The 25,781-nt window shown below is 35.1% G+C and overlaps 2 protein-coding genes across 2 annotated transcripts in view; both read right to left on the reverse strand.

Annotated features, from left to right (window-relative positions):
* The window catches only part of LOC127865236 (uncharacterized), a 236,843-nt gene that overhangs the window by 21,297 nt on the left and 189,765 nt on the right, over positions 1-25,781 (reverse strand). The gene's annotated exons all lie outside the window — the stretch shown is intronic.
* The window catches only part of LOC127864357 (uncharacterized), a 117,820-nt gene that overhangs the window by 18,036 nt on the left and 74,003 nt on the right, over positions 1-25,781 (reverse strand). The window lies entirely within an intron of this gene.

The raw sequence follows: 25,781 nt of genomic DNA on the forward strand, positions 1-25,781 counted from the left end.
AGCCGTTTTCGGAAGACACACATACTGGGCATAACCAGATTTCATAGCGTGGGAAAGAAGAAACAAAACGAAAAACATACCCAAGCATTAATAATTGAGCTGCGCAACAACGCATTAATAATTGTGCTGCGCATCAACGCATTAATAATTGTGCTGCGCAGCAACGCATTCATAATTGTGCTGCGCAACAATGCATTAACAATTGAGCTGCGCAAAAACGCATTAATAATAAAGCTGCGAAATAACGCATTAATAGTAAAGCTGCGCAACAACTCATTAATAATTGAGCTGCGCGACAACGAATTAATAATTATTCTGCGCAACAACGCATTAATAATTGAGCTTCGCAACAACTTGACTCAGCAGAGAAAAACAAACAAATAAGATGACGCAGATGCGCAACCAAATAACACAACCCTTGTATCGTTGTTTATCAGCAAATTAATTATTTATGAGTGAATAATGCGTTTAATTCTTTTTCAATGTTTATTTAGTAGATTACAATTGATATAATATTATAAATACAACACATTATTATCGATTGTACGCTTTGGTTAGTTTATAGCAAATACAAATGATGGATACGGTTTGCATCAATAACATTCTACGGTTTTGTTTTTCAAAAGTATCAACACCTGTCAATAAGTATCTGTTTCCTGTTGTGTAACATTTGATCTTGAAAGACCAATAGGTAATTTATGTTTAAACAGTTTACACATTTATGCAGCTGATACACATACCAGTGTTCATACATTACAATGATTAATTGTCACGTATAAACGAAAAAACATCATTAAAATTAGTTTGGTATATTAATATTACTCGGAGAACGATACTAAATCCATGTCAAGGCAGTTACAATGCCTTTCAGAATGCGTCTCCTCTTGCGGCTCGCCTTGGGATCATTCTGTGCCGGAGACTGTGGCATAGGTGGCTCAAACGGCAAATAGCCTGGACTAACTGTCGGTACGTTCGGGTAGATGTTAGGACTAACTGTCGGTACGTTCGGGTAGAGGTTAGGACTAACTGTCGGTACGTTCGGGTAGAGGTTATATTGAGGCGGCAAATTTCCCACTGGAGAAGGCACTGTTGTTAGCTGCCATTGCGGGTAGGCTGGAAAAAAGGGACACGCTCGTAAAACTCAGAGAAACAAACCAGTACAGTGTGCTATGTAGCTTTGGGAGTTATGTCTACATATGTTGGCCAAATATATCAGGTTTGTTTCAAGGATCGGTTTTTCGCTTATTCAGCGAAACGGGTACATATATGCATTTTATATCATGCAACAGTATACGTAAAGACCGCATTTTCAAAGCTCAATTGTGACATCTTGAAATGTAATCAGCCTGCATGCCAAGTTTGACCTACGTGCTTGTGCGCCCTGTGCAAGGATTGCTACTGTAGCGGCTCTACGCGCAGCCACTCGCCGTCTCCACAGGTAATACACCAGTACACACACACACCGATCACGACTGCTGTGCCGACGCCGATGCCAACCCAAGACCCGACTGACAGTGTGTGGGTACAGCAGCTCGCATAGGTCGAGTATGAACTATAGCAGCAGCCATACGTGCAATACGAAGTCTTCAGATAACTCGTGTAGCAGCTGCCCCCCCCCCATACACGCAGTCTAAATAAAATATATGGACTCACGGTTTTATCTGGAGAACAGCACTGCTATTTAGGACAGGGACAGCATTTAAAATAGCGTCTAAGGGAAATATGAAATTAAGTTATAATTAAGTAAATATTTCAAATGAAATTTAAAGACGAAATATTATACAAAAATGATAATACACTATTAACCATTTTAGCAGCATTTACATGCTTAGGGTCATTTAATTAAATACAGCATTATAACGAAAAAGCTAGAGAAAAGCAATTAATGTTTTAAAGAAATGGTTAATTATTTTTTTCCGAAGGATCTTTATTAATACCAACACAAAGAGATGTTAAATTCAAGACCGTTTTGGGATTCTGAAATAGCCGGCGGTCAGTACTGGCGCAGCTATATATAGTAGCTGACAAGGAATGTCAATGGCGGCAACTGGTACCTAACATATGATGTTTACTGTGAGAATTAAAATAGATATGGACAGGTAGATACATTTAATATGTGCCTTTTGTTTGAAAGCTTGATTTGCCGTATGCATGAAAACTATGCGTCTATTATATTGCGATATTTACGTGAATTGGTAAAAAATGTAAACAATCAAAACCCTGATTTGATAACAGCACGTGTCAGTGAGAGTAAAAGAGAAACATTTCGCCAAAACACAACTTACCTGAACACGATGTCAGCAAAATCACTGTCCCAATCACGTTTAATTTGTTATAAAGCATGGCTTTAAAACGCTGTGCATTTGATTATATGTTTTTTAATTTATTTTATATTAAACCCGTGACTGTGTCTGCAACAAGTTTTAGTTTCGAAATAAATCACTTTATTGACTTAAAGCAAGTAAAATGCTATGTATTACCATATTTCATGTATTTTTCTGTGGTTAGACCCATTCAAAACGAATACAAACTATTTTGTTAACAGAAAGAGGCATTCAAGTGACCGTTGTCACAGACATGCCATTATGTGAGTGTCGATAAATCTAACACAGGAACATCCAAATAATTCACACCTGGAGATAGGGCGGAGAGGAATATGGCCTTCTGTTTGTGGCCTTGTGACTTCAGGTTGGTCCTTCTCCGGAACAAGTACGGTATTTGTTATTTGTTAACAGATGCCTGATCACATTTAGAGTACAGCTTCAATAACGAACACAATAACTTATTGTCAGATTATATTACCGAACATTGAAATCCTATAATATAATGACCAGTAACAATGTGCACGGGTGTAATTTGTAAATTTCTAGGTGGACGATTTTGATTTAACGTGTTGTGAAACCACATGATAACCTTAAAAACAATTATGTCTGAACATCAACCTTAGTCAGAGTCTGCATAAAACATTAATTTATTTCCACCCCAAAATTCGAAATACTATAAAGTAATCATAACATGTACAGTTCATAACAGGTCATAAAAGAACTAACAACTTTAACATACATTCATTTAAGTCATCGAATATCTGCTAGAACGAACCATGTTCAAATGATATGCACAATTGTTTAAATTGTACAAAAACAAAACAAATAAAACATGTTTATGATTGAAAACATCAGCCGATACAGTGTTGTATGTGAACACTTTATTTATGATTTTAGAATGATGTTTAGTTACCCGTATCAAAAACCTGTTTTAATTGACACAAGCTCAGATCGGATGCAGTATCTTTATAAACAACATTAGACTCGTCGGCAGAAGTATGAAGTTGGTGAAGTCAGAATTTCATGTAAGAAGAAATGGAAAACAACCATGTGGTGTGTCCTCGTGCATTGTTAATAAATGCGGGTTTCATTTCAACAGATGAAAAACGGAGCCGACTTTCAAGGGACATTCGATGCCTATCCTTATGTTTTTATGTTATCATAATAGAGTAGCTATTTTAAGCACGCAATGTGTAAGTGGATACTACAATTTAAGAGACTCGTTCACATAATCGTTTAAATGGCATTAAATATGTCTTCTAACAAATATATAATGTTTTGAATAGTCTTTTTAATAATAATAGCAAGAGAACAATTTGAATTATAATTATTGCCTTCAAAAGGATTCAAACCAGGAACCTCTAGAAGTGGGCAGTGATTTTCAGTGAAATATTAACCTTATGTTTATACGCAACGTATTTTCCAAATAAGCGATAGAAAGCGCTACAAACGCAATTAGTATTAATATTTTCGAATGATATTCACCCACTTATTAACCAATATTTTCAACTTTTTTTAGCCAGTAGTCTTATTGTGCTTGTTTAAGCGTAATGAGTAAATATTAGATTCTATTAATATTATTTTGTCAATCGTCATCTGACCTTACTGTGAAAAAGTATGTTTAACAACGTCTCCTCCGCTGGAATACACCCGGTTTACTTACCACATTCAAACGTTTGTATAGGTTGCTTTACAAACATGTATCCATAATGTCGTATATTAATAGTATTTACTACGTTAAATAGTGAATAATATAGAATGAAGCAATAATGGTCGAGAGCGTAATCCTTCAATAGGCGAACATGATCGAATGTAAAACTCCACCAATGCGACAGATGTTATTTTTTTGTGCTAACCCTAAACAATGATTATTCCAGGTTGAGTTACAAACTTACTCAAACTGGCTAAATCTCTATACAAACATACTGAAAGACATGCTCTCCGTGAAATACCATGGTCACGATATTTTTGTCAACCTGTGTGAAGGGAATCATTGATGTTCATTAAGAAATAACTGTGTTATTTTAAGATGTGACAAAGCGGCGGAAAACTTGCGTAAGGGCGGGTTACACTAATTAACAACTGGTAGGAGCAATTGTTAATTGTGTTTGCTATTTCTCGAGTTCGTTCTTACATTTTTGGTGACATACCCTTTTTATTGCCTACATGCATTCAGCTGTGAATGCTCGTTCAGAAAATGGATAGTTATGCTGGTTTATTTGCTGAATTCTTACAATTGTAATACAATAATCGTACATATCCGAATAGTTTAATAGTGTACCTGATTCTTAAGTTCTTCTAGAATGCGAATGTGATATTCTCATTTGAAAAAACAATTTTGCTTGTTCCAAACATTATAGTTGTCATTTTACAATTATGTTAACCTTTTTATGCAAGTAACAATTAAAACACCAACATTCTCGGTGGCATAATATTGTAGAATCGCATCAACTAGCCTGCATAATTTAAGTAGTTAAAGAAAAATAGATCAATTGGTCATATTTTAGCCAATTTTTACAAATGACAAAATACACATCAATCCTACTTTAGCCTTTACACAATACGTATTGGATTTACTAACTTTTTTAAATGTATACAGTCTGTGGATCAGGTCCGGTCCACCTTTTGCATTTTCGCTGCAAATTTCACACCTGCGTTAGACCTATGTCTCTATATTTGTGGGATGAAAGAAAATTTTTAAATTCACAATTAAAGTCCTATTTGAAGGAAATCAAGCACGTATAAGTTTGTAAATTTCGCATGTAAACACCGCACTTAACGTATCTAATTCCGATCCAAGTCGAGCAGTTCCGACACGCATATCTATTTATAGATGTGTGCAATCAGTGGTCTTCTTAAAGGGGGTTTTGACTGTCACTTTTGACAGTTTGTGTACAGAGAAGATACATAGGTATTAAGTCATTGTTACAGGATGTGGGGTGCAAATAAAACATGATAAAGTTATAATGGTAGAGTTATATTTCTAACATGTCAACTGCCTGTTGACATACAACTTAAATGATGCGTAGTTTTTCTTAAGTCCGGTCAATAGACACAATAATCCACAAATTAAAATGCAGCATTGAAAGGTTTATAAAACAACAACAGAATACAATTTGTAAAGTTAAAGGGAGATAATACGATTTTTATATGTGTTAAATTGTAATATATTGATAGAAATGTGTTACAATAACACAAAATAGGCAAGAACAATTATACATTGAAGAAGAATTTCATAAAATGCAGCAAAGACAAATAGCGCCCCGAGCCGATTGTGACAAAGATATTTCGTTCATATTTCCCTACAATAACCGAAGCATTCGTCTTTTTATTAGGATCAGAGTTAGTGTTTGTGTGTCGTATGAATAGATATCTTTGCAGAAAATTAAAATGATCCGTAAAACTAAATTTAGATTCACATCGTACATGCATGATATACATGCTGTCGAAATCGACTGAACAGACATTTTCGATTTCAGAATTAAATATCTTGCTTATTTCGCATTTTTCGACAAATGTTCTCCTTAACTTTTACTTTAATTTATATTAAAATATCTGTATAATAAGTTTTGTTAACACATTTCATATAAATTCATAAACTTGACAAAATCGTATAATCTCCCTTCATGAAAAAAACAACATGTTCATCATATTATCACATATGTTAAAGAAGAAATAAAGTTTGATGTAAATAATATGAACACAAAAGCACAAAGCACTACCTCTGCATAAGAATACAATGGTGCAAAAATATAATATGAAATAAAGTGTAAATATAATCTTAAAACAGCAGTTCCTCTGAATATGAATTAAATGGTGCAAAAGAGATAATAATATAAAATAGAATGTAAACATAATTCACAGAACAGCAGAACCTCTACATAGAATAAAATGATGCAGATGCACTTAACTCTAACCAGACTCCAGCTTGAATTTTGTAGCAGATGAATTCCCTAAATCCTTGTGACAAAACGAGACATTAATTGCTAGATACAATGCTTTTTAACCTCGTCGAATATCACAAAAGAGCCTACTGCACATCATAAAAGAGCTAACCCGCACACACTAGATAATAAGAAACATGCAAGAGACAATTCTTGAAGCCATGTTGTCATGCCAACCTCTTATGATTCGCTAAAACAGGCGGTGGACCATTTGTGCTGTCCAGAGCCACTTAATCAACGGACAACGTCTTAGAAAACTAACAGAAACAAAACTGTTCTGAGCAACTACTAATAGTTTCATTAGGGATTTATATTCGATAAATATGTTCCCAGACAGCATTAAGTACAGCTCAGGGGTAGTCAAACGAAGAATATTGATGAGATCCATGGCTCATTTAAATAAACACATCATCAGGCTCGGATGCAAAGCAAGCGAAGGAGTCCACAGAACAGATAAGTCAAAATGAGCCCAGTTTGTCATTCCTCGGTCAGTTAATTTATTTACATTCATAGCTGGGGACAATATTGTGAATATATTTAATTACAGTATATGCTGTGCATGTTACAGAGAACATCTGCAAAATATGCATGTAATACATGCGTCGAATTTAAGGTAATTTTTATACGGCCCCAGAGTTATGAATCAACCGGTAATGGTCAGCTAGTGCCTTTTATAAAATCCCATTTTTCTTCCATACATGAGAGTGTAAAGTCCTAATGATGACTGTTTCAAATGAAATGGTACCACAGAACAACAAAATAAATAGGGAGGCGGAAAACTACAACGGGCGAGGCATGGTAAGGGGTGATAACCCCAAAAAAGGGTTAGGGTAAGGGTTAGGATTAGGGGTCGGGTTAGGGTTAGGGTTGGGTTTAGGCTTACCCCAACCCTAACCCGACCCCTAACACTAACCCAAACCCTAACCCTAACCCTCTACCACCCCCCCCCTTGCGCAATACCATACCATGCCTCGCCCGTTGTAGTTTTCCGCCTCCCAAAAAAAATACCTCCAACCTTTCAGCTTTCAAAAAAAAAACGTGCACGATTTCTAGTTTTGAAGACTCTGTATGCCACTATTGCAACTATGCGCTTGACGACCAAGAGTCAACCCTTTTTTGTTAAGTTGCATTTGTTTGACGAAGATATCATTACTTAACATGACACAACATACAAAAATAAAGTTAAAAAAACAACAAAACACTCTCTTCCTACCAGCCTTAAAATTCCGAAATGTGCCGGAATTGGTCCTGGTTCGGAACTGGTTTACGAACTGTACCAATGTATAATAAATTATACATGCATGTAGTGAAGATAAACCTATATATAAAAGAAACATCTGGTATTGTATCTGTGCTCGTTGTTGCATATGTTTAGTGTTTTGTACTCAACTTTTTTATTTTTACGAGTAGTAACTGCTCACATATTTAAACTTTTTTTTTTAATTTTGTCACACTCGCCGTATTGTTTTTTCACTCTGGACTATTTCTTATGCAAAATAATATGTATTGTAAATTGCGAAGGAGAATGTCCTAGTACTTCGCGCACTTGTTGACAATTTAAGAAAGGTTTGAAAATGAAAACATCCCTGTAGTTATATGCTTTTAACAGATTGAATAAGCTTTTTATGTCATCAGTCCAAATTAAAAAAACAACATATCCCGCGCATTAAATATTAGAATAACTGAATTGACTATTGCTCAGTTTGAGTGTCATACTGTATTAATAAGGGCAGAAGGACGGCAACATCATAGAACATTGAACCACATTACATGGACGATGTTCAACTAACAAACGTTCACCTTTAAGATTCACAAAGCGGATGTCACTATTTTTATCTTTAAAATGGAAGAAGATCCAGCAAAACGTTCACCGGCTTATATTCCGGAAACTGATGTTCAATCTTAGTCAACGTATATACACGCAGAACATTCATGGAATCAAGTTGGACGTCTCATCGTCAACGCATCATAATAACTTACTACCGCATGAAAATAAGTTGTATTATCAGATGATGATTGGTATAAAACGTTTGAAGAACTCTAATATTACTACTAGTAATATTCTAATATTACTACTAGTAATATTAGTTGTTTGCTTGCAAATAATGAATAAAGTCGAATGACGATTAACCGCCAAAAATTGAACTGTTTAATCACTTTTGTCAGAGATTGTCAATTTGTAAGAGAGAAACAAATTATACAATATTATTGTTTCAGACGATCCTTCGCTTACCACGATATATTCCATTAATAAATGGATACATTTACAAGGAAAGTATCCTAGGGACATTAATGTTCTGCAAATATATAGACTGGTCACCAGTCACATTTCAAGACTGTTCTTACATACAAACATATATTGCTTACTGATCCAAAACTTGATCAATTTGGCATAGTTTTAAGTTTCTATAAGAATTTTCAGGTTGTCGACCTTCTATAAGATCGATCATTTTAACTTTGTACTAAATAGTTAAACGTCTGTCTCACAGTGTACGAATACAATTGCTCATTGAAACTTTTAAATTGGACATGTAACTTGATAACTTCTTGTGACAATTTTCTAAACTTAAGATAAAAATAATTCTTGAAACATATTTCGACTTTATTCTCTGTTCATGGCACTGTCTTTCTGCATTCCTCTTGAATTGTACCTTCTTATTTCTGAATCACGCTCTTCTTCCTTACTCTTCAGTGAGCACTATAATGCACTAGAAACAATTTACGAGCATTACACTGATCTTAACTTACTTTGATAAATTGACTTAAATTACATTTATTTTACTGACTTTCATTAAAATTTTTGTTTTTGAATTTTGATTTTATTTACACAAACACTTATGTGACCGAATTACACTTAGTATCATCGAACTTCGCAAGCATCTTCACTTGTCTACCAGTCCCTATCTCATGTACACGTTTCCTAACCGGATGTCGGATTCTGTACCTCTGGTTCAGACTAAGATGACTCGTTTTCATCAAACTCCAAACTTATATTTAAATCCATATAGGGGATTAACATTAAAAGAGAGGAAACGAATACCGCTCGGACGAACAAACTTAACGATAAGCGAGTCAATGATTTAAATTTAACGCAATACAACGTGCAAGTGTCATTTGCATCAAAAATAACGTGTTATATAAAAACTGTACCACATTAAAACTTTTTCGTGTGTAGGCCAAAATTGATCGCATTTTGGCATCCTAAATACAACATGTTTTCCATGCCTATAGATTCGTTTTAGATCATTTAGTGTTTATTAAAAATGGCATATTGTGTTGACATGGCACGCTGTTAAAATACTGAAAGCATTTAGTCATGTTATCGTGGGTGATTAACAACTGTAAATAAGCAGTATTCACCACCTATACTATGACTTATATAATCAAACTATCATGGAAATAAAGTTATTCTTAACTGTATATTGACAATTAAAAAGGATCGCACCAGCCCGTATTTGCCTTAAAATATTGCCCTGATACTTCAAGGACGTGTTTTAGATGTTGTTATTTATAAAAAGCTTGACATGTTTGAGCAAATAGTTAGTTGCTACAGAAGCTAGTTCTTCCACCGTTCTTCCAGTGTACTGCCAACATAAATCTTTTAGATACAATTTTAACATAAATAACATAAAAAAAACGTATTTAACTATAACCCAGTGTTAAGTGTCGAAACTAAATTTATTTAACCGAGTCAAAGACACATGACTGGCTTAATATTTATAAAAATAACTATTTCACATTTCCAGTCGTATTAATGTGAACTCTTGTTATATTACTATACCACAGAGTTTACAAATGCAACGGAAAGGAGACAAGTACGACATAAATCAAACTAACGGATAATGTTCGGATAGCAGTGCAATGTTCAGTTTAGTAATTGTGTAAAACTTAAGACAGCATTTTCAACATTTGTTACTTTTACTTACAGAGTTTCGATCAGAAAAAGATCTAAACAATTATTACCAAATACTATTACCTATATTGATACATTTTTCATATGTACTTATGAGCGATCGAATACTGTCTGAAATAGTTTCCTTTCATTTGCGGTCCTTTTTTGCAAGTGTACAAAAACAAGCCAAATGGTTACACAGCTTTATTTTAAATTTGATGAGTGAACAGTACCGTAACGGAGAGTATGCGTACTGGGTCATAAATAACAAATAGGGCACTGAGCCGCTAAACACCGTGTATAAATAATTCCAAAGGTATCGGGTTAGAAATTCTTTTCAACCACATACATTTGATTAATATAGATCCAGTTGCTTTAAGTATTAATTATTATAGTCCCGCAAACGCTGTTGTTCTGTTGCCCGGCTGATCGGTCCGACCGGTCAGTCAGTCATGTTATTGGTTGGTTAGAAGGTCAGTCGACAGATATGTTGCGATTTATCTACACATATCGATACAATAGTCTAAGTTTTGGTCGATATGTTTGTAAGAGATGATGGGCCTATTGGTATGTTGTAAGCGATATAAGACAAATCTAAAAAGTGTCGTTCTTCACAAACAAATGTCGATATTGTATGTCAATAGTTATTGGTATAGTATAAAAAATGCATTATAATTTGAATGTCAACATATTTACTTCTAGATCGGAGATTTGATGAATATAATAATTAAGTAAACAGCAAGCAAATAATGAACTTATGCTACATGACAATAATTACAATCTATCTAGCCGGATTATATTTAATTGAACCTGCAATATGCATAGTGGTAGCTTTACAAATATATAATCTTGTAAACAAACTTGTGATAGCAATCGTGGGCGTTCGTCAATACTTGCAAGATAAGATTACATGTATTTGTACGCAATGTAATACTGATTGGGAAGTTTATAAATCTTAAAAAAACAATGACGGCATTTTCTTTGGCAAGTAGCTTTTTAGCGCTATCAGCATGAGTATTAGGAATTTTTTTTAATTCATGCACATGCATAATGAATTACCCAATTTATTCTTGCAAGTACGAGTGAAGGTAGTTTTCTATAAATAATTACCGCATTTATCAAATGATTAATTATATATGGCTGACAAATGGTCAATATATAATTCTTTATTTATGAAACACTAACAAGTTATTGCTTGGAAGCAAAAGCGTACGCTTTTTTTTATTTTTATTAGATTTCTAGACTTTATCCAAAGATGAATCTTCGGCCAACCGATATTTATTATCCACAAAGGGGGCGAATGGTACAAGAAACCGAATTCTGGCAGCAGCCATTTCAATATCGTACAATCGAGATCGAAATTGCCTGGCTGTGACGATACAGATGAGGATTACGATATTGTTGAAGATTTTATGCAAGAATTTTACGCGTTAACAACGACGAGCGAAAACAAAATGTAACACGAAATTTATAAGTTGTGCCCATTATACACTTAATATCATTGTTCTTTATATTATGATATAGCGGAATAACTTTCTTAAGAGGTTTGATTAATGCAATGTATAACAAAGTGTAACGCGAAATGTATACGTTTATTACAATTTATAATAACCATTCAGTGTGTTCGATCTATTTTAAGTTTGTTTTTATTTCAAAATTTATTCAGCTCTATAATCAGTGGTTTCTCAAGATTAGCTTTTCTCCTTCCGGAATAATAATTACAGCTTAGTTAAAATGTAAGCTTTTAAAATTACAACTAACTTGTCGTCGACAAATGTGTTGTTCGTTTTTTATAAACATGTCCCAACCATCAAATATTGAAAAAATGCCGCTATTTTAAAACTTGTTTAGCAGTGTAGTGGTGGTTTTTGTCGATAATTTTGTGATTGATTAGGGGCGCCACTTGTATGTATTGGTGATATATGTCATATTATCCATCTTTTGACCGGTTTCAAATATTCTGTTAAATCTACGTGTTTGATTATAATGCGAAGTATTATAAAATTGTATGCAGTGTGGATCATTTCAGCGCGTAATTTATCAAATCCATTGTTTTCAATTTGCTGATTGGAGACTTCATTTTTTATTTCTAATACTGTGATTGGGTTCTCAATGGCGCTATGTGTTCCCTATGTGATTGCAAATTGTGTATGACATAAATTATTGAAGCGGTTGTACATATAGTTTTTATCGATATTTCATGGTTTGCAGATTTGTTGCATAAAATGTTTGAGAGAGAGATTAGCTTTTTAGCTCCACTGGTCAGAGGCAAGCGGGGCTTATGTCATGGTCATGTGTCCGTCGTGGGTGCGAGCGTGCGTTAACTTTTTCTTTTTAAGATGAGCAATTTCTCCTTTTATCACAATTAGTTCTACCCTACCTGATCATTTCCTTCATATTCCATTACAATTTAATTGTCGTCTGCAACCTCTTTCAAATTGGGACAGTCCAAAATGTGTCGTTTGGTAAAGGGTTAAGGCATTTTGATTCCTATGGGTCTTGTAAATCTGTTTCAAAACAAATAAAACTTTTTTTATTTAACAAAACCAGGCATTCAATTAAATGTATAGACCTAAATTGGGAAACCAAGACTTCAATTTCTCGTTTTTTTCGCATAAAAAAAACAGTGAAGCGATACAGGGCCATCATGGCCCTCTTGTTTATTGTCGCCGTGGTTATATTTTAGCAGCACTTCTTAAATTGTGTGGCGATAGGTACAATTTCGACCAATGTTATATATAAGAGACTTTTGTAACATCGGCTAAACTACAAAAACGATCAGTTAACCGGTGACATGTTTTGAAAAAAGTTAATCTACTTTTTGCATTAACTAAATCGTACGATTTTACTTTTGCGTTCGACATACTCCCCCCTTACGCTGACGTCTAGTTAGAACAATATGCCACACCGACGAAGGTAATAAAGAACGTGTCAACAAGTACAGTAATAAAGCATTAAATCATTACCTTTGTTGTTACAAACATAGGGTAAATTTTGATAATCGGCACTTTTGTCTTGTTTTATTGGCGAAAATATAACTTGCGAACTGCGGGAAGTGGGGTTATTATCGTAGACGTAATTGACACGTTATCTAACTCGCGATACAAATATGTTGAGGCGTTGGACGGCTTGTTATGATGTTGTGTTAACCAATATCAAACACTGATTGCTCGCAAAAATAAAGTGTGTTAGTAAATTTTTTATCAAGATTCGCATTTGTTGTTAAAATCATAACCAGTTAACATTGATTGTATTATCATAATTCTCAGTATTACCAGTTATTTACGCAATGAACGATGCCGTCACCACCGTCTAAGGCAAGTAAAAAAGCAAATTATTAAACAATTTGTAATTACAAAACAACAATCAAACAGTTATTAAACAAATAAAATAATAACCTTTAGTATTTATGTGATCGCTTTCGAAGTTGCAGTTTACGGTATGTTTAAACAATGTAACTAGCATAAGCGTACCAATCAAAAATGAAATAATGACCCGTGAAAATAAGGAATTTACACTGAAGAAAATCTTACATCCGTTTATATAATTATTGATATGTTATACTAGATTTTTATTAAGAATATAATATGGCCGGTTAGGTAATCAACGCAAGCGATCTTAAATTACTTTCTTTTCTATAGAGAGTACATGTACGAGCAATATGATATTTTTTAATGTATACTTTTATAGTATTAATTTAACATTTTGTGTACTTTAAAAGGTTTTACCTTCAGTTTCCGGTTAATAACCGGTTACAGTTAAAAGTTTTTCAGTTTTTTTTGTATTCTGTTGCATCCCTTATATAAAAGCATATATATTAATAAAAATGTTCAATTTTTATTAAGTATTATTTTGTCTTGTTTGCTTAGAACGTGTAAATCGTCTCAGTCCATTCACACACCATGACATTATTTAATTCTTCTCATTGTCCTACTCGATGATTTTCTGGAAGAGCCCTTTTAGTCCGTTGGATAGTAGATTAAAGCCTGTGGTTTTGTATTCATCAGGCGGCTCGTTTTAAGTCTGCCTAATGATATGTTGCTTGTTGCATCTCTCCAGTGGTGTTTGTTTGTTACGGTTTGTTAGATTCTGATGTTCCGGTGGAGTGCGCTCAGGTCCTGGCTATGCTTGATTGCGCGTTAACACACAACTATCCGATCAGCGTAACGGTGGACTTTCGCCACGAAATGTATAGTTTTGGCTGGTACATGTGTATACTTCGTCATACTCTATGTATGACGTCCTCTTTCTTTACAAAGAAGAAGAGGATCAAAGTGGACATAATCCAGTGCTACGCCCTGACGAACGACAGTATAAAGAACGAGAAAGACTCTCAACCATCATATAAGAAAGACCAAAGAGAAACACAACCATTCTAATGGATGACTTTAACGCCAAAGTCTGCAGTGACAACCGAGGATATGAGAATATAACGTGGAAACAGGGTTAAGGCGATTCGAACGACAACGGGGAGCGATTCGCCGACCTGTGCGCCACAGGAATCCTGGTCATCAGAGGACGTGTTTTCATCACAGAAGGATACACAAGGCAACTTTGGTGTCATCAGACCTGTCAACGTAGAACAAGATAAAACACCTGTGCATCGCAAGAAAGATTTGTCGCTCTCTTCAGGATGTACGTGTCAAGCGAGGAGCTTCGGACCATCATCTCCTTGTCGCCCGATGGAAACTGAAACTTAATGGACAGAGCGGAGCCAGCCAACAATCACATAACAACACTGGTACGTTTAAAGATACATGGAAGCAAGAAGAGTTCAATATCACTCTCTTCAACAAGTTCCAGGTCCTAGAGGAGCTGCTCGAAGAAGAGCCAATACAGCAAAAGTGGCTGACAGTTAACGTAGCAATGAACTCAACATGCCAAGAAGTACTGGGCTCAAAATCGTACACCCAAACGGATTGGATATCAGCAGAGACGCTTCTGACAGTTAAAGAAAAATTAGAAAAGAAGGTAAGTGAAAATAACAGCAGAACACGAGCCGCAAAAGTGAAAGCACAAGAACAGTTCACCTAAGCAAGTAGTAGCGGCAATCGAAATATTAGAGCCGACAAGCGGAACTTCATCGAGATGCTTGCAACAGAGGCGGTAGAGGCAACCTTCCAGAACAGAACTTATGATCTGTACTCCATCACTAAGACACTAGCAGGAAAGTTTGCAAAGCCAGAGAGGCCAGTAAGGGACGAAATTGGAGGAGTAATAACAGACGACGAAGAGCAGAAGAAGAGGTAGATTTAGTTCTACCAGGAGTTACTTAACAGGCAAGCCCCTGCAAACCCACCGTAGATTCTGCCAGCTACAAGCGATCTGTCAACCAAGTGCTGCGCTCCCACAAAGGAAGAGATCAGAAACGCCATCAAGCTATTGAAGGACGGAAGATCTGCAGGACCTGACAGCATAGCGGCAGAAGCGCTTAAGGCTGACGCCGAGACCAGTGTGGAGCTTCACTACCCGCTATTAAGCAAGATATGGGAACAGGGGGTAATTCCAACAGAGTGGGAATTGTGATACCTCATCAAGCTTCCCAAGATAGGCGACCTCAGTTCCTGCTCCAACAACCGAAGAATCACGCTGATGATTTTCTACATGTGTTCAATCTTTCGTTAAACACTGAATGCTAACAGTCATTTAATTTGTGTGGGTCGTTTTTATTATATTTTTTTCACGCCTATCAAATAATTTCAAGATTTAAAAACTTTCAAATAGAAGAGTTTAAAAGGTACGTTTATTGCACTAGGGAATCGTCATGTGTTTTGTGTTTAGTCATTCCATCATTCTTCCACTTCGTAAGCGTCAAATTTCAGTAACAGATGATTACAAATATTTCCACGTGCTTATGCATCCAATTGTTAATATAATATATAAATATAAATTATTTTGAAGTTAGAGACAATTATAAGCATCACACTGAATAGGAAACGTTTAAGAGGAAAACTATGACATACAAACCAAGAACACCCTTAACTTCGGTTATTTTCAATTTAACAAAATTAGGAGATAAACGTCCTTTATTTACTTTGCTAAAAGGAAATTGAAAAATAAAACAAGGTCAATGCTATCCTACGACTTTAAGTTTCCTGGTGCTCAGGTTGTTTTACAACTCTTGAAACGGGATAAATAAACAAAGGCGTTCCTTTCAAGTATACCTGTATTATTAATATGTATATTTTTCGGTTAATCTATTTTCAGAAATAAATGTCATTGTCGATCGTATACTGGTAAAACAGTTTTTATATATATATACAGTCAAACCTGAATTCAGCGGTCAGTCAAGGGAAATGATCAAAGTGACCGTTGTCCACAGGTGACCGTTGAATTCGGATCACAATTTTAAGAAGGTTGGTCAGTTGGTAGTATAACCACGTCGTTACCCCACCTAGTCGTTTGCATACAGTGTAAAATAAATGCTCATTGCATTAACACAGCATAATAACAGCATAAACTTACGCGTGTACATTGAATAATAGAAGATAATATCTTTTAGATTGATTTAATTTCATATTGTTAAATTAAACAATGACTTTATCAGCGCTGGTATAATTGTTTACTCATGCATCTCATTCATTCAGTAAATAAAGCTTGTCACGTTCCGTTGACGTCACGTCCGTAAAAGTCTAAAAAGCGGATTCGGTGTCATAAACCGATAGTACGGTGTAATTGTAACGTTCTAATTCAAAGAAATAGCGGTCATTTAATTTAGCTATAATTACTTTCAACAAGTCATAAACTCTAACATATTTTCTTTTGAAGATACCCCCACAATTATCCCCGGAAATGAAACCTTCTCAACACCTTATAATTAGTTTACTCGCAGCGGGCCGCTTTTATAATATTATAGACAATTACCGCTTTCAGACGCTTTAAACGCAAAATAGACGGACAAATAATTTTTATTTTCGCGACTCGAGACGACTGACGCGTGACCGTTGATTTCAGGTCAAACATGAATTTCGGAGTGGAATATAGTGGCCGTTGGCCGTTATGGTCAGGTGGCCGTTAAATCCAAGTGTAATAAAGAGTGTTTTCGTCGGGGGATTCCAGACTGACCGTTGTCTGCAGGTGACCGGTAAATTCAGGTGGCCGTTAGGTGAGTTTCGACTTATATATATATAACAGTTATTTGCACAAGTCCAATATATTCATTTATAAAAGAATGAAACAAAACGTGTTACGGATAATCGAAATAGTATAAATCCAATTTTATCACTGCTCTCCCTTGACGCTATCATGGATATCTTGCAGTCTTCTCGAAAGAATGGCGCCCTGGGTTAAATTTCGTTCGGGTTTTTATACCGATGGATCACCTTTGACAAAAAAGTGACTATTGCACAGCTGGTTTTAGATAGTAAACAGAGCTTTTAATCATCTTGTTAAATTGGTCTATATTAGTTGAAGTTGTAAACAAAACTTTAAATCATCTTGTTTAATTTGTCTTAATTTCGCCTCCCAATCCTGTTTTCAGGCAGTTCGGGAATAATTAATATCGTAATTAAATGCTATGACCTGTAAATAACCATATGCCCGATGCATAGGTCGCGCTGGCTAAAAGTGTACGTTGAATTTACATAAATGGTCCAACATTGCGTTCAGCTAACCTATTTACTTTGTTAGCTTTCTAATTCACTACATGGTCAAAATGTGTTACATCAACAAGCAGGTAAAAAGGATGACGAAGGCGGAAAGCTGGGACAAGGGAAACGGTTTCACGATCGTCGTCTCGTTCAAAACACATTAACTTGATCGTTGTTAAGGAATCGGTTCCGCAAGCGACGATTACATCACAGGGCATTCATACGATTGCGACCAGACATCCGAAGCGCTGTTTCCGGTTTTGGGCAATTCGGGCACTAAATGTCCGAGTGCAAGATTGTGGTCGCTTACGGCGGAGCCGAAAAAAGGGAAAAAAGGTTGTATACACAGTATCGCAGTTATTTGGTATTAGTTGGTTCTAAATTAAAAGATAGTAATTAGGTAGAAACTCAAGCAGATTGGCTAAGAAACGGTTACCATCTCTGGATCTTGGCTGGTGCGAATAAATATATAATTGTGTGTCGGAAATGTAGGGTACCGTAACTGTTCTTCCTTAAACACAAATATGTTGTTACGCGTTATAACAATTATTGGACAATCAATATTTTATATCTTCTAAGAATTGAGAATTTGCTAACAAAAATGTATAATGTCGAAATATAATCAATCCGTTAACATTCGCAAATGGAATGGTAGTAAAGGTAAAGGTGTGACCTGATTACTGATATATCAATTAAGATCTGTTCGAATTCAAATTTTGCAATTATTCGTGGATAATGGGTATGTTTATAAGAGGCGCTTCTTTGTTCCAATATGATAATAGCGGGGCGAATAATTATAACATGATATCATTACACTTAAGAAGCATATGAAGTATCTAGGGTTTTTATCGGCCAACAATGTATTGACGGGTGTTGGCATTTTGGAATTTCAATTGATGGTTTCGTTAATTACAAAGCCACTGAAAGTCCTAGAGACGCATTGGGGAACACTGGGTCTGAAATTAATATTGTTGGTATTCGACGCAAATCTTGGGCGCGGAAGTTCCGTTGGGATCTCAATAAATGGGTCAGCTTATATTTAAAAAGATTTGTTCGAAGTAAAGTTTTTTTTTACAACCGAAGAAAACCGTTCATGGTAACCATGTTTATAATATGAATAAGTATGGTAAGACTCGAATACAGAAGAGGGTTAATTTGCTTTAACTCAATCGCGAATAATGAAGATGCAAACTTGAAAAGATAGCTGAGGTAAATGCAGAGTACTGTCGGCTGAAACACGAGATTGACGTCGATGTTATAACATCTATACCTAGTTAGTAGGCCTAATTGTGTTGCACGCGTAATTATCATCTCAAGTGCTCGAGAGGAAATGCTGCTTTTGAAAGGTAACGTCAGATCTTTGAATATTTGCGATGTATGTAACAGCGGATAAGACACTAGCTCAGGTGTTTATGAGTCTTTTGTTATCTTATATAAGACAGTGGAGCCTGCTTTGGGTTTGACATTGCTGGTATTCTAGGAAGCCGTATTATCATTGTTATTGAGAAACATTTTTTATTGAGAAACACATTATTTTCGTTTCACAAAAAAAGAAAAATACAATCGGGAAGAAGACATCGGAGACTCTCGTTAAGTTATCCTTATATGGCAATCAGCGAAATAGCGTATGCCTTTAACTCGCTTAATCAAAGAAACATGGTCGTAGCCTTCTGTAATTTATTAAATGTATACTTGTATGTATGTATGTAGTTTTCGGGGATAATAATTATTTTTGGGCAAATACGCAAAACTGCAAATAATGATTTTGAAGTTCTTTAATTAGAAGAATTGTCTCCATATTTTGAGAAGTTGACAATACATAATTTGATGCGTATGCAAAAAAAACGTACGTTTCGAGCTCGAATATTGGACAATAGTGTTATACATTTAAAAATACAGCAAATATCTTTAAGATTTGTTAACGATTTCATTTTTTGCACAATATTCGCTCCAAACGTACACAGTAAATAAGATCAATCTTTAAACCATCCTTATCAATTGACCTGTACAATAAATATGTGTTAAGCTTAGGTTGAATTTCTTAAAATTGACATTGCTTTACAGTTAAAGTAAACTTTCCAAACGTACACAGTTAATGACAGGGTGCATAATCGTCGGGGTTTACAGGTTTTTACACACGGGCTGGACAGAATTTAAGCACACCGTTAAGAACTTTATTTTTGCAAATATGTCAAGTTATTGAAATACATATGCAAAAATCTTTAATGCATAAAAGACAGTTTTTCTTGCAGTTTGTGCCGGTATAAGAATAAATCCTTGAATACGTCTGAAATCGGTGACAAAAGTTAACGTTGCGTGAAGGATATTCGTGCAGTATTCATGTAATATTTGAACAAGAACACATGCTTATTAAATAAAGTAATTCTGATGTATTTCACATTGATATACGCAGATTTAAATCTATATTGTATGCACTAGTTTAAATTCTTAAGTCAAATTGTTTTAAAAAGTTATTTGGAAAAACCATACCGGTGTGTTAATTTCCATTAACGTTTAATTGGGAACCCAACACAGTCACGTGATCCTGCACCCTGAATTAGATCAATCTTTAAACCTTGCTTATCAATTGACCTGTACATTAAATATGTGTTCAGCTTAAGTTACATTTCTTAAAATTGACATCTACAGTTAACAGAACTTAAATAAACTACTATTTTCAAAAACTCGCTTGGCTTTATTTTAAAAGCTGAACAACAATTATCTTCATCAGTGTGTAGTAATTATAATGAAATGTTGCTCAAACCATCTGATATATATTATTCACAGGATAGTATTCGCAGCACATTTGGGGACAGTACAATTCACAGCAGGAAGAGAATTGGTGAAACATTGGACGACATAATTAATGGAAAGTATGTAACCCTTTTTTAACATCAGTATTACTATGAATGTATTTTATGCACAATGCTAAATTAACTGTTACAGGACTAACCTATAACATATAAGGGTTTTTAAAGTATTCACAATAATTGTGTAATACTCTTAATATTTTAATTTGAGTATTTACAATTCTACTTAAATTTAAATTAAACAAACTGTATTGATATTTTAGATGCCAAGTCTCCCAAATACCAGTCATTAAAGTAACACACACGCGTGGCAAATGGTACACTTTAAACAACCGTCGGCTCTGGGTGTTTAAACAGCTTCAACGGCTTGGGAAATGCGAACAAATACCAGCACGACGTTGTAGACGTTTACCTCGCAACAAGTTTACAACAAAAAATGAAGGAGTGGATATACAAGTACGTGGTCTGGGGCCTGGTGGAGAATGGTATATGCGCTTATATCCCTCCAGCGATCTTCAAACGAGAACGCTTGAGGATACTTTATGTACAACAAAGTCAAGTGATAAGCAGTTACGTGCACCAAATTGTAATGTTAGCGAGCCAAGCGAAAATCATACAGGCATTGAACTTGCGAGACCTTATCAGATTGGCAACGAATTTAAAACTGATAATTCATTGTATGAAAAAGAAAACTTTAAATCAAACGTAACTGAAAGTCAAAGGTCAGACGTGAAATTTAAATATGCGGATTTTTTAAACACAGAAAGCCAACAGGCGATCGGGGGTTTAGATCGAGCGCATGATACTCGTTCACCTAGCGTTTTAGCCATGCAGAATACCAATCTTGAAATCAATGAGACAAAAGGACAGAGAAGCTGTATAATGCAAGCTGGCATAGTAAGGGAAGCAAAACAGAGCATAACATTTAACTATGAAAGAAAGCAAACCGACTTTGCCTTTGAGAAAGAAATATCATCTAGGTCCTCGCATGAATTAAAATCATCAAAAACCGCGACATTCCATAATACCAAAACTGATATCGATAATGATGAGCCTGACAGAAAATACCTTGCGAAGAAAACACAAGGTCAATGTCATGATATACTGGCAGATAATGATTTTGTTCCGCCAGAGAAACCGATTATTAACAATCCGTCAAAGTCTGAAAATAATTCGCATGCTACATTTGAGTATTTGAGAGCAACAAATACGGCTAGCAGTCAGGCAAGGGGGCCAAGAAACACACTCAACAAGCCAAACGTGAAAGCAAAATATATTGCAACGGAACCTACCGATTTTGCAGAATATACGCGCGCATGTAACGCTAAAACCATTGTAGTTGATTCAGAAAAAAGATCAAGTGCACGACTACTTAAAACAAGCGACTTTAAAGATGTTTCTACTCAAGGTAAAACGAATTCAAATCATTCGATACATATTAATTTTGAACATGTAAATAAGTCAGTAACGAACAAACCGGAACAAGCGGAACAAGTATATGAAAGCAAGCCCCGTATGACGTCAACTCTGGAAGGAAACATCAGAACGGCAAGACCGTTTCCCGCAAATGTTGAAGAAACTACTGTAGCAAACACCAACAAACAAATTGATGAGATCCCTCTAAAGACATCAACAGAGAAAGTGAGAAATAGATCGGGGAAAAATTTAAAAGCCCCATATCCGACCGTTTTGAAAGATTCAGTGGCTGCTGGTTTTACAACAAAATCTACATGTAGCTCACACATAGACAAAAAACATTCTACCGACATACTAGAATATCCAGCTAGAGATGAAGCAGTGTTTCGACGTCCAACATCTTTAACACAAAACATTCCAAAGCCAATAGCCTCCGGCTCAAATGCAAGAACTGAATCAGCAGAGTATCGCGATTTAAGAGGAGTTGGACAGATGGCCGTCTCGGAAACGAGACACATCACCTCATCGGCAACGCGGGAGGAAAGAAAAGCAATAAGTGCATCAAAACATAAAACTTCAATACCCGATAAAGCAGACACTTCTGGCAGTTTGACAAGTGCACAGACAATTAACATATATCAAGAAAAGGCTCATAAAAAAACTTCAATTACAAATCAGCATATTCTATCAGATACCAGTGAAAACGCAGGTAATACACTAAGTAAGGAACGTACACAAAAGATTGTAAAACAATCGAATCAGGTAAACGATATTGAAGCTGCTGGACAAGCAAGATATAGAGCGTTACCAGTGAAAATCACTATTAAAGAATCATCGATTGAATACACCAAATACCACCAAAGCAAAGAAATGGAACCCAAAGGTTGTAAAGATCAACATTTGCCATCGGATTTGATTGTACGTAAATCGAAACCAGAACCAACGAAATTATCTAGACCTGAATGTCATAGCGAAAACAAAACTGATGAATCGGTACCTAGATCAAAACTATGCTTTACAGACACGGCCAACAAATCGCATAGCAGAGACACACATAGGGGTGTGAAATTAAATAATTCGGTTGTATCCGAAAACTTGACAACAATTAGAGATTCAGAAAACATTTGAATATGTCGCGAAACTGTCTCTTACAACGATAAAGAATCAAGCCGGAGTTAATGACCATCAATTACGAAGCATTTTAAAAAGTGGGAAAAGATGTAACGACCCTGCAACAAAATGTATACATAAAGAAACTGATTTGATAATAATGGAACAAGCAGATGCATCTTTAAAAATGGTAAACATCTGTGATGGAAATTCGCTAACGAACAAACAGTACCGTATTAAAACAAAACAGGTTCCTGTAGAATCAGAGGGTAGACTACAAGTGGGGACAGTTGCAAAGCAACGAGCAAGAATTGATGAATGAATCAATAGCTGGTATGTTTTAAACTGTTTACAACCAGTTAGATGACGACTGTGACAGCGATTCGGATAAAGTGCACGTTAACGTTAACAAAGCAGGGGCTATAAAACACTGCAAGATCGAAGGTCGATGAACATATGACATCATCGATGAAACAAGAAACTAAGATATCTAAAGTGCATACAAACATGCTTGTTAGCGGTCCTCTGCACGTTCAAGATAGCAATGCCGGAAAATAAAACAGTGCTTAAAAATAATGATGAATTCGATGAAAATAAGCACTTCTAACACGTGTATTGTATATATTGAAATGATGGGACTGGAAACTTTCTTGATATAAAGATATGTGAATTTAATGGTTTTAAATGTGTTTTTTATGACAAATTGATATTGTTATTTTATTTTCAATTAAACAATAAAAGTGTAAAGCACTTTAAAAGAAAAAAAAGAGTTTTGTGTACACTGAGTGTGTGAAACCCTTCTGTATAGTCTAAAGTATTTTGTATTCTTATTTTTTTTATCAATTAAAAGTGGTTTGATTGCAATATGGACATTACAACGTGTCTCCATTATATTAAGTTTTTCAGTTTAACATGATTATTGTAAATGGAAATTTATCCAGATTTTAATTTGACATGTGTACTCAAGTTATTAATTTGAATCGGTATTGTTCAACACATGACCATTATTCCTTTTGTTACTGAATTGTTAGCGTTAATTATGATTTTGCCTCTCATAAATAAACCCCTGATGGTGACATTATCCCTGATTATGTAATATCTTATGATTATATTAACCCTGATGTTAATTTAACACTGATGATAATACCCCTGATTATGATGTAGCACTTGATTATCATTTAACCCCTGATGACGATATTACCCCAGATTATGATTTGACAACTGATGATGATTTAACCCCTGATGATACTATAACATCATATGCTAATTTCACCTCGGATGATGAGTTAACCTCTGATGATGATTTAATCACTGACGATGATTAAACCCATGTATATAATTTACACTTGTTTACGATTGTATCTCGTATGCTGCCTTAAAGGGACTGTCAACCACGAATGACCATAAAAGGAAAGTTCTAAAAAAAATTATTTTTTTACAATTATTAGTTTATATTGATTAAAAAATCACGACTGGTATATAACATTACTTGAAAAAAGTTCATTTTCAGTATATACGGGAATACAATTTTGCGATGTGAAATCGAAAGTACATCGCGAAAATAGGTGACATAACGATATTTACACTATAAATAACGCAAGTAGATTGATTATTTTATTTATATAAAATATTGACAATTCACCAAGCATGCACAATTTGCATTCCTGGGTTTACCACGTGACAATGATGATCAATCTACTTACGTTATTTATAGTTAACTGGTAGTTACCTGGTAGACATACCCAGTAAAATGTATTACCGAATATACTGAAAATATGAAAACTTAACAACCTTTTTTCAAGTAATGTTATATACCAGTCGTAATATTTTAATCAATATAAACTAATAATTGTAAAAAAATACGATTTATTTAGAACTTTTCTTTTTTGGTCATTCGTGGTTGACAGTCCCTTTAACCCCTGATGATTATTTAGCCCCTGATGATGGTTTAATGAGAGATTATGATTTAATATCTTTTGATGATTTTTACCCTCACGACGAATTAACTAATGATGAGAATCTACTCTTGTTGAGGATTGTAACTCTTATTATGATTAAGCCCCTGATGATCGTTTAATCCCATAATTATGGTTTAACCCCTGATGGTGATTTAACCCATGATTATTTAACTGTTTTGTCACCTACTGATTCTTTAACACATTATCACACATTAGGTATTATTATCACTATCAAATATTAGGGATAATTATCATTAGGGGTTAAGTCATCATTAGTTGTTCAATCATAATCGTGTATTGTATCTTCTATAGGGGCAAAATCAGTAATTTGTGGTCAATCATCAACCGGGGATGAATCATCGTTAGGAGTTAAATAATTAAAAGAGGTTGAATAATAATAAGAGGTTATATCTTCATCAGGGGTTAAATCAGCGTTAAGGTAAAATAATTATAAGGGGTTTCATGGTTTTGAGGTAAAATCAGTTGTTTAAATCACCGTTATTAGTGTGTACAGTTTTAAAGGTGTGTCTCGTGGTGCATTGCTGTTTAAGTACAGCCATTATCTAACAAGAATGTTCACACAGCCGTTTGAAAACATCTTTTGAAGTTGGGGCGCCTTTGAACCTCGCGGTTACTCCAAAGCTGTTCTTTGAATTGACCGTTCCAAGGCGGTCATCCCATTTTTGTTCATAGGTGTGTGTGTGTGTGTGTGTGTGTGTGTGAGCTTGCGTGCGTGCG

This window comes from Dreissena polymorpha, chromosome 1 (genome assembly GCF_020536995.1).
Source record: "Dreissena polymorpha isolate Duluth1 chromosome 1, UMN_Dpol_1.0, whole genome shotgun sequence".
Lineage (NCBI taxonomy): Eukaryota > Metazoa > Mollusca > Bivalvia > Myida > Dreissenidae > Dreissena > Dreissena polymorpha.